Below are 10000 nucleotides of genomic sequence, written 5' to 3' on the forward strand. Positions count from 1 at the left end.
CTTCCTAAAGGGTCACAATAACAATAATAATAATAATAATAATAATAACGATCATCAAGGGGAACCTGGTCAAGTTCGACACCTTCCTCAAGGTCACGATAATAACAATAACATAATAATAATAACAATAATAACGATCATCAAGGGGAACCTCGTCAAGTTCGACACCTTCCTCAAGGTCACAATAACAACAATAACAATCATAATAATAATAACAATAATAATAATAACGATCATCAAGGGGAACCTCGTCAAGTTCGACACCTTCCTCAAGGTCACAATAACAACAATAACATAATAATAATAATAATAACGATCATCAAGGGGAACCTCGTCAAGTTCGACACCTTCCTCAAGGTCACGATAATAATAATAATAATAATAATAATAATAATAATAACGATCATCAAGGGGAACCTCGTCAAGTTCGACACCTTCCTCAAGGTCACGATAATAATAATAATAATAATAATAATAATAATAATAACGATCATCAAGGGGAACCTCGTCAAGTTCGACACCTTCCTCAAGGTCACGATAATAACAATAACAATAATAATAACAACAATAATAACAATCATCAAGGGGAACCTCGTCAAGTTCGACACCTTCCTCAAGGTCACAATAATAATAATAATAATAATAATTAAAGCCGCGAGCGGCGATGACGGGCCCTCGCACCTACGGTTCAAGGCATATTGCCCCAAATCCCGTCTCATCCTGCCCAAAACAAAAATGAAGTCTCTACGACCTTCGGTTCACGAGATAAAGATATTTAAGAAATCCACTTTTACTGCAGTTCATTTGCCTACCATATGGTGGCGCTATATCAGGTTGCCATAGTAGGCATATAGAAAAAGGTTTATACTCATTATATGCATGAACACATGCATTTGCACTGTTTTAAAAACACTGCAAACTAAAATAGTGGCCAACTTCCTGTTTCAATAAGAGGTGAAATTATCTCACTTCCTGTTGGGCGTGGCCATATCACTGCATGACATTTTTTGTTTGTTTTAGTCAGATACACATCCATAAAAATTTTGAAGCCCGTAGCTTGAACTTAATGCTGAACCCGCCCCGTAGGCCCATGACTTAAGGGGGCGCTACAGAGCCCATGTACCAAGTTAGGGGTGGGGCTTGTTTCGAGAGGTACGTGCTACCCTACCAAACAGCTGTGCGATGTAACTTTGAAAGATATGCATGGCAACCCCCTCAGAAAGGGCACATGTTCTGTGTTTTTTTCACCAGAATTCATCAAGCCGCCATCTTGTTTTCTTAAAATATATTGAAAATTCCTTCACAAAATATCATCTCCAATGTCTTAAGATCATTTGCAAAATGGAACAAAACCAAACAAGTGTATGGTTCAGGAGGAGTACTTCAAAGTACATGGTATGACAATTTGGGCATATGTCAAAAGTTCAACTTCAAGTCCAATTACCTCACTTCCTGTTGGGTGTGGCCATGGCCTCCTGTAGACTTTTTTGCTTGTCTTAGTGAGATACACACCCCCAAAAAATTTGGAGTCCGTAGCTTCAACTTTATGCCGGTCCAGGCCCATAGGCCCAGGACTTAGGGGGGCGCTACAGAGCCCATGTGCTGAGTTAGGGGTGGGGCTTGTTTGGAGAGGTACATGCGGCCTTACCAAACACCTGTGTGAAGCAATGTTGAAAGATATGCATGGCAACCCCCTCAGAAAGGGCACAGTAGAAGCACATTTTCTGTGATTTCGTCATCAGACTTCATGAAGCCGCCATCTTGTTTTCTTACAACATATTGAAAATTCCTTCGCAATATATCATCTGCGATGTCTTAAGATCATTTACAAATAGAAACGAAACCGAACAAGTGTACGGTTCAGGAGGAGTACATCAAAGTTCATGGTATGACAATTTTGTAGTATGTCAAAAGTTGACAAAAGTTCAACTTTGAGTCCAATTACCTCACTTCCTGTTGGGTGTGGCCATGGCATCTCAAAGGCTTTTTTGCTTGTCTTAGTGAGGTATACAAGTAAAAAAAAAATAGAGTCCGTCGCTTCAACTTTTTGCCGGTCCCGCCCCATAGGCCCACGACTTAAGGGGGCGCTACTGAGCGTCTGGGACGATTTGGGGGCTGAGCTTTATTGGAGTCCTTCGTGCCATGATACCGAACACCTGTGCCAAGTTTCGTTCAAAGTTGAGCATGGCAACCACCTCAAAAATGGGCCAACGTGCGGTAAGGAGACAAATAATAATAAAAATTAAAGCCGCGAGCGGCGATGACGGGCCCTCGCACCTGCGGCTCAAGGCGGGGCATATTGCCCCATCACATCCTGCCCAAAACAAAAACGGAGTCTCTACGACGTTCGGTTCACGAGATAAAGATATTGAAGAACTCCACGTTTACTGCAGTTCATTTGCCTACCACATGGTGGCGCCATATCGGGTTGCCATAGTAGGCATATAGAAAAAGGTTTATATTCATTATATGTATGAACACGTGCACTTGCACTGTTTTAAAAACACTGCAAACTAAAATGGTGGCCAACTTCCTGTTTCAATAAGAGGTCCAATTATCTCACTTCCTGTTGGGCGTGGCCATGTCACTGCATGACATTTTTTGTTCGTTTTCGTCAGATCCACATCCATAAAAATTTGAAGTCCGTAGCATGAACTTTATGCTGAACCCGCCCGATAGGCCCATGACTTAAGGGGGCGCTACAGAGCCCATGTACCGAGTTAGGGGCGGGGCTTGTTTGGAGAGGTACTTGCTGCCTTACCAAACACCTGTGCGAGGTAACTTTGAAAGATATGCATGGCAACCCCCATAGAAAGGGCACATTTTCTGTGATTTTTTCACCAGAATTCATCAAGCCGCCATCTTGTTTTCTTACAACATGTTGAAAATTCCTTCACAAAATATCATCTCCGATGTCTTAAGATCATTTGCAAATTGGAACAAAACCAAAAAAGTGTACGGTTCAGGAGGAGTACTTCAAAGTACATGGCATGACAATTTTGGCATTTGTAAAAAGTTCAACTTCAAGTCCAATTACCTCACTTCCTGTTGGGTGTGGCCATGGCCTCTTGTAGACTTTTTTGCATCTCTTAGTGAGATACACACCCAAAAAAAATTTGGAGTCCGTAGCTTGAACTTTATGCCGGTCCAGGCCCATAGGCCCAGGACTTAGGGGGGCGCTACAGAGCCCATGTTTTGAATTAGGGGTGGGGCTTATTTAGAGAGGTACGTGCTGCCTTACCAAACACCTGTGCTAAGCAATGTGCAAAGATATGCATGGCAACTCCCTCAGAAAGGGCACAGTAAAAGCACATTTTCTGTGATTTTGTCATCGTACTTCAGCAAGCCGCCATCTTGTTTTCTTACAACATAATAAAAAATTCCTTCGCAATATATCATCTGCGATGTCTTAAGATCATTTACTAGTTGAAACGAAACCAAACAAGTGTACCGTTCAGGAGGAGTACATCAAAGTTCATGGTATGACAATTTTGTCGTATGTCAAAAGTTTACAAAAGTTCAACTTTAAGTCCAATTACCTCACTTCCTGTTGGGTGTGGCCATGGCATCTCAAAGACTTTTTTGCTTGTCTTAGTGAGTTATACAAGCACAAAAAAATTGGAGTCCGTAGATTCAACTTTTTGCCGGTCCCGCCCCATAGGCCAATTTTTAGGGGGGCGCTACAGAGCCCCTGGGCTGATTTGGGGTCTGAGCTTTATTGGAGTCCATCTTGACACCTAATCCAATACCTGTGCCAAGTTTCGTTCAAATTCACGCATGGCAACCACCTCGAAAATGGCCCGATGTGCGCAGAGAAGACAAATAATAATAATAAAAATAATAAAAAACATTGCAAGAACAATAGGGCCTCGCACCCTCCGGTGCTCGGGCCCTAATTAAAGCCGCGAGCGGCGATGACGGGCCCTCGCACCTACGGCTCAAGGCATATCGCCTCAAATCCCACCACATCCTGCCCAAAACAAAAATGGAGTCTCTACGACATTCGGTTCACGAGATAAAGATGTTTAAGAAATCCACTTTTACTGCAGTTCATTTGCTTACCATATGGTGGCGCTACATCAGGTTGCCATAGTAGGCATATAGAAAAAGGTTTATATTGAGTATATGCATGAACACGTGCATTTGCACTGTTTTAAAAACACTGCAAACTAAAATGGTGGCCAACTTCCTGTTTCAATAAGAGGTCCAATTATCTCACTTCCTGTTGGGCGTGGCCATGTCACTAGATGACATTTTTCGTTCGTTTTAATCAGATAACACATCCAAAACAAATTTGAAGTCCGTAGCTTGAACTTTATGCTGAACCGCCCAATAGGCCCATGACTTAAGGGGCCGCTACAGAGCCCGTGTACCGAGTTAGGGGCGGGGCTTGTTTGGAGAGGTACATGCTGCCCTACCAAATACCTGTGCTAAGTAACTTTGAAAGATATGCATGGCAACCCCCTCAGAAAGGGCACATTTTCTGTGTTTTTTTCATCAGAATTCAGCAAGCCGCCATCTTGTTTTCTTACAACATATTGAAAATTCCTTCACGAAATATCATCTCCGATGTCTTAAGATCATTTGCAAATTGGAACAAAACCAAACAAGTGTACGGTTCAGGAGGAGTGCTTCAAAGTACATGGTATGACAATTTTGGCATATGTGAAAAGTTCAACTTCACGTCCAATTACCTCACTTCCGGTTGGGTGTGGCCATGGCCTCCTGTAGACTTTTTTGCTGCTCTTAGTGAGATACACACCCAAAAAAAAATTGGAGTCCGTAGCTTCAACTTTATGCCGGTCTAGGCCCATAGGCCCAGGACTTAGGGGGGCGCTACAGAGCCCATTTGCTGAGATGGGGGTGGGGCTTGTTTGGAGAGGTACGTGCTGCCTTACCAAACACCTGTGCGAAGCAATGTTGAAAGATATCCATGGCAACCCCCTCAGAAAGGGCACAGTAAAAGCACATTTTCTGTGTTTTTTCAACAGACTTCAGCAAGCCGCCATCTTGTTTTCTCACAACATATTGAAAATTCCTTCACAATATATCATCTGCCATGTCTTAAGATCATTTACAAATTGAAACGAAATCGAACAAGTGTACGGTTCAGGAGGAGTACATCAAAGTTCATGGTATGACAATTTTGTTGTATGTCAAAAGTTGACAAAAGTTCAACTTTAAGTCCAATTACCTCACTTCCTGTTGGGTGTGGCCATGGCATCTCAAAGGCTTTTTTGCTTGTCTTAGTGAGGTATACAAGTGAAAAAAAATTGGAGTCCGTAGCTTCAACTTTATGCCGGTCCCGGCCCATAGGCCTTTTTTCAGGGGGGCGCTACAGAGCCCGTGGACCGATTTGGGGGCGGGGCTTTTTTGGAGTCCATCGTGCCCACATACCGAATACCTGTGACGAATTTCGTTCAAACTGACGCATGGCAACCCCCTCAAAATGGGCCCGACGTGCGGTAAGAAGACAAAAAATAATAATAATAATAATAATAATTAAAGCCGCGAGCGGCGATGACGGGCCCTCGCACCTACGGTTCAAGGCATATCGCCACAAATACCGTCACACCCTGCCCAAAACAAAAATGGAGTCTCTACGACGTTCGGTTCACGAGATAAAGATATTTAAGAAATCCACTTTTACTGCAGTTCATTTGCCTACCATATGGTGGCGCTATATCAGGTTGCCATAGTAGGCATATAGGAAAAGGATTATATTCATTATATGCATGAACACGTGCAATTGCACTGTTTTAACAACACTGCAAACTAAAATGGTGGCCAACTTCCTGTTTCAATAAGAGGTCCAATTATCTCACTTCCTGTTGGGCGTGGCCATGTCACTGCATGACATTTTTTGTTCGTTTTCGTCAGATCCACATCCATAAAAATTTTGAAGTCCGTAGCATGAACTTTATGCTGAACCCGCCCCATAGGCCCATGACTTAAGGGGGCGCTACAGAGCCCATGTACCGAGTTAGGGGCGGGGCTTGTTTGGAGAGGTACTTGCTGCCTTACCAAACACCTGTGCGAAGTAACTTTGAAAGATATGCATGGCAACCCCCATAGAAAGGGCACATTTTCTGTGATTTTTTCACCAGAATTTATCAAGCCGCCATCTTGTTTTCTTACAACATATTGAAAATTCCTTCACAAAATATCATCTCCGATGTCTTAAGATCATTTGCAAAGTGGAACAAAACCAAACACGTGTACGGTTCAGGAGGAGTACTTCAAAGTACATGGTATGACAATTTGGGCATATGTCAAAAGTTCAACTTCAAGTCCAATTACCTCACTTCCTGTTGGGTGTGGCCATGGCCTCCTGTAGACTTTTTTGCATCTCTTAGTGTGATAGACACCCAAAAAAAATTTGGAGTCCGTAGCTTGAACTTTATGCCGGTCCAGGCCCATAGGCCCAGGACTTAGGGGGGCGCTACAGAGCCCATGTTTTGAATTAGGGGTGGGGCTTATTTAGAGAGGTACGTGCTGCCTTACCAAACACCTGTGCTAAGCAATGTGCAAAGATATGCATGGCAACTCCCTCAGAAAGGGCACAGTAGAAGCACATTTTCTGTGATTTTGTCATCGGACTTCAGCAAGCCGCCATCTTGTTTTCTTACAACATATTAAAAATTCCTTCGCAATATATCATCTGCGATGTCTTAAGATCATTTACTAGTTGAAACGAAACCAAACAAGTGTACCGTTCAGGAGGAGTACAGCAAAGTTCATGGTATGACAATTTTGTCGTATGTCAAAAGTTTACAAAAGTTCAACTTTAAGTCCAATTACCTCACTTCGTGTTGGGTGTGGCCATGGCATCTCAAAGACTTTTTTGCTTGTCTTAGTGAGTTATACAAGCACAAAAAAATTGGAGTCCGTAGCTTCAACTTTTTGCCGGTCCCGCCCCATAGGCCAATTTTCAGGGGGGCGCTACAGAGCCCCTGGGCTGATTTGGGGTCTGAGCTTTATTGGAGTCCATCTTGACACCTAATCCAATACCTGTGCCAAGTTTCGTTCAAATTCACGCATGGCAACCACCTCGAAAATGGCCCGATGTGCGCAGAGAAGACAAATAATAATAATAATAAAAATAATAAAAAACATTGCAAGAACAATAGGGCCTCGCACCCTCCGGTGCTCGGGCCCTAATAATAAAAAACATTGCAAGAACAATAGGGCCTCGCACCCTCCGGTGCTCGGGCCCTAATAATAATAATAATAACGATCATCAAGGGGAACCTGGTCAAGTTCGACACCTTCCTCAAGGTCATAATAATAACAATAATCATAATAATAACAATAATCATAATAATAATAACAGTAATAATAATAACATAATAATAATAATAATCATAATAATAACATAATAATAATAATAATAATCATAATAATAATAATAACAATAACAATAACAATTAATGTGTTCATAATAATAATAATAATAATAATAATAATAATAATAATAATAATAATAATAACACCAATAATAATAATAATAATAATAATAATAATAATAATAATAATAATAATAATAATGTGTGTGTGTGTGTGTGTGTGTGTGTGTGTGTGTGTGTGTGTGTGTGTGTGTGTGTGTGTGCAGGGCTCTAAATTAACTTTTTCCACCACCAGCCAATTTGGCTAGTGGACATTTTTTCTTACCAGCCAAACAGAAGTTCAACTAGCCATTTTTTTTTAATCTCGCCAAAATAAACTATGCATTAGGCTAGTTTTTTTTTCTAATTAAATGGTCATTTTGTCCAACTGTTTCTACAACACAGATACACTATAGGCCTGCATAGGCTACTATATGCCTACATAATAAGCATATTATAGGCTATATATTTTTTTCATTATTTTTTAACTTCTGCTTTATTTTTTACTTTCATTACTTAGGCCTAATTAATTTGATTAGTTTTTGTTCAATTCCTCTGAAAGCAGCTGAATCACATCACACAAGCCACTCACATAACAGACCTTTAACATAGGCCTACAGTAACCAAGCACACAGCCAAACACTACAAAACCTCACATACGCACACCCCAAGGAAGGAGAAGAGATGAGAGGAAAAGGAGAGGAGAGAGGAGGAGCTCTTCTCTACCATGCGCAACAAAATGACAAGAAGCCTAGTTTAATTAAAAGTAAATAATATCTCGGGAATCTTCGCTTCCTTTGTTACTTCCACAGCTTCGTCGTTGGTTGTTTTTTTTTCCCTTTTCGATGGCGTGGGCTTTCCAACTTAGTTGCGCCAGAACTCTGAACATTTCAGAAGACAACTGAACTGACAGCTACGGTCACACTACTCTGACAGTCGGCTCTCCTCCTCTACCCTGGTCGCTATTTCGTTCCACAACCACTCATTTTTAACGTCACTATTTACAATTACTAGGCTACTAGCATTCACCAACACACAGAACCTTGCTCTAACCCCCACCACATTCTCATCACTCGCACAAAACGTCTACACAACAGAAGTAGCGCTATGCATAATCTGCTTAAGTCCTGTTATTGAAACGGTCAGGGTCTCGCTGCTTAAAAAATGCAGCCTGTTACAGCAAGGTTCATATAGTAATAATAGCAGTAGTGACGTTAAAAAGGTTGTAGCGAAAGCGACGAGAGCATAGGAGGAGAGCTGCCTGTCAGAATAGTGTGAGCGCAGCTTAGCTGACAGAAGGCTGGTCGTCTGAAATGTTTTCAATCCTGGCGCGCGCAACAGCATGGAGTTGACGCTCGATGCACTGGAAAGCCCACGGTGGGAGGCTACGTCGTGACGCTAGTGTCCATGGGTAATGTAGGAAATCTCGCCGTATAACGTTCGTCAGAGCAGCGGTTTACCGTTCATAAGTTACTGTACTCGGGCGCTACTAGCCAAATTGGCGGGTAGGTATTTTTTTCTACTAGCCAAAATTAATTTTCACCCGTGTTTGGCGTGTTGGCGTGTGTTAATTTAGAGCCCTGTGTGTGTGTATTTATTGATATGTGTGTATTAATGTGTGTGTATGGCGTACCTAAGCCTTGCTCATGGGGCTGTGAAAGCCAAAACGTTTGACTGGTCTGTAATGGTCAATGGGGAAATGCATTGAAAACAACAAAGTAGCTAATGTAGTAAGCAACTTTGGTTTTGAGAAATGCACCCCTGGTCTTGAATGGTCTCTACATACAGGGTATGTCTGACCATATGTCGTCTTAGCCTAGCTAATGTAGTAAGCAACTTTGGTTTTGAGAAATGCACCCCTGGTCTTGAATGGTCTCTACATACAGGGTATGTCTGACCATGTGTCGTCTTTACAGGGTATGTCTGACCATATGTAATAATAATAATAATAATAATAATAATAATAACAATAGTGTATGTCTGACCATATGTCGTCTTTACAGTGTCAGCCTGTGGAAGATGAAGAGGAAAAGATTGTAGGAAATGTTTAACCTCCGCTGGGTCTCCTAAAGTTTATGTAGAGCAGTGTTTCTCAACCTTTTTTTAGGCGAGGCTCCCTTTCAGTTCATGAGAAATTTCAAGGCATCCCAAACCAACAAGGCGTAACGTGGCATCGCATCCGATACCACACAAGCTTAGAAAGGTAACACATTTGGAAACGTCACACGACCTGTTCGAAGTTGCAGCTGACTGGGACCTATATTTACTTTATTGTGTGTAAATGGCAGATGAAAGATTCCAATGACAAACATGTAGGCTATTATATTACATAATTTTATTTATCAGCCACGTTTCCGCGGTACCCCTGACATTGGCCCGCGGCACACCAGGGTGCCACGGCACCCCTGTTGAGAAACACTGATGTAGAGTAGAGTAGAGTAGAGTAACTTTATTGATCCCCAGGGGGAAATTCAGGTATCCAGTAGCTTACATAAATACACAAATACACAAAAGCCCACATGGACATTTCAAGACACAAATAACACAGGAATAGTCATCAGGGCGGGGAAAATACAATAAAATAGTAGAGATAATAAATGTAGGAAAGGTAATTG

General features: G+C 41.7%; 1 protein-coding gene across 1 annotated transcript in view; it reads left to right on the forward strand.

The window, feature by feature from the left end:
• The first annotated feature begins 492 nt into the window (after positions 1–492).
• Positions 493–10000, forward strand: part of LOC134443969 (coiled-coil domain-containing protein 42-like) — a 23479-nt gene continuing 13971 nt past the window's right edge. Inside the window, exon 1 of the mRNA XM_063193471.1 lies at positions 493–531. The gene's annotated coding sequence lies outside the window, so the exon portion shown is untranslated. The remainder of the gene's footprint in view (positions 532–10000) is intronic.

This window comes from Engraulis encrasicolus, unplaced genomic scaffold, assembly GCF_034702125.1.
Source record: "Engraulis encrasicolus isolate BLACKSEA-1 unplaced genomic scaffold, IST_EnEncr_1.0 scaffold_413_np1212, whole genome shotgun sequence".
Lineage (NCBI taxonomy): Eukaryota > Metazoa > Chordata > Actinopteri > Clupeiformes > Engraulidae > Engraulis > Engraulis encrasicolus.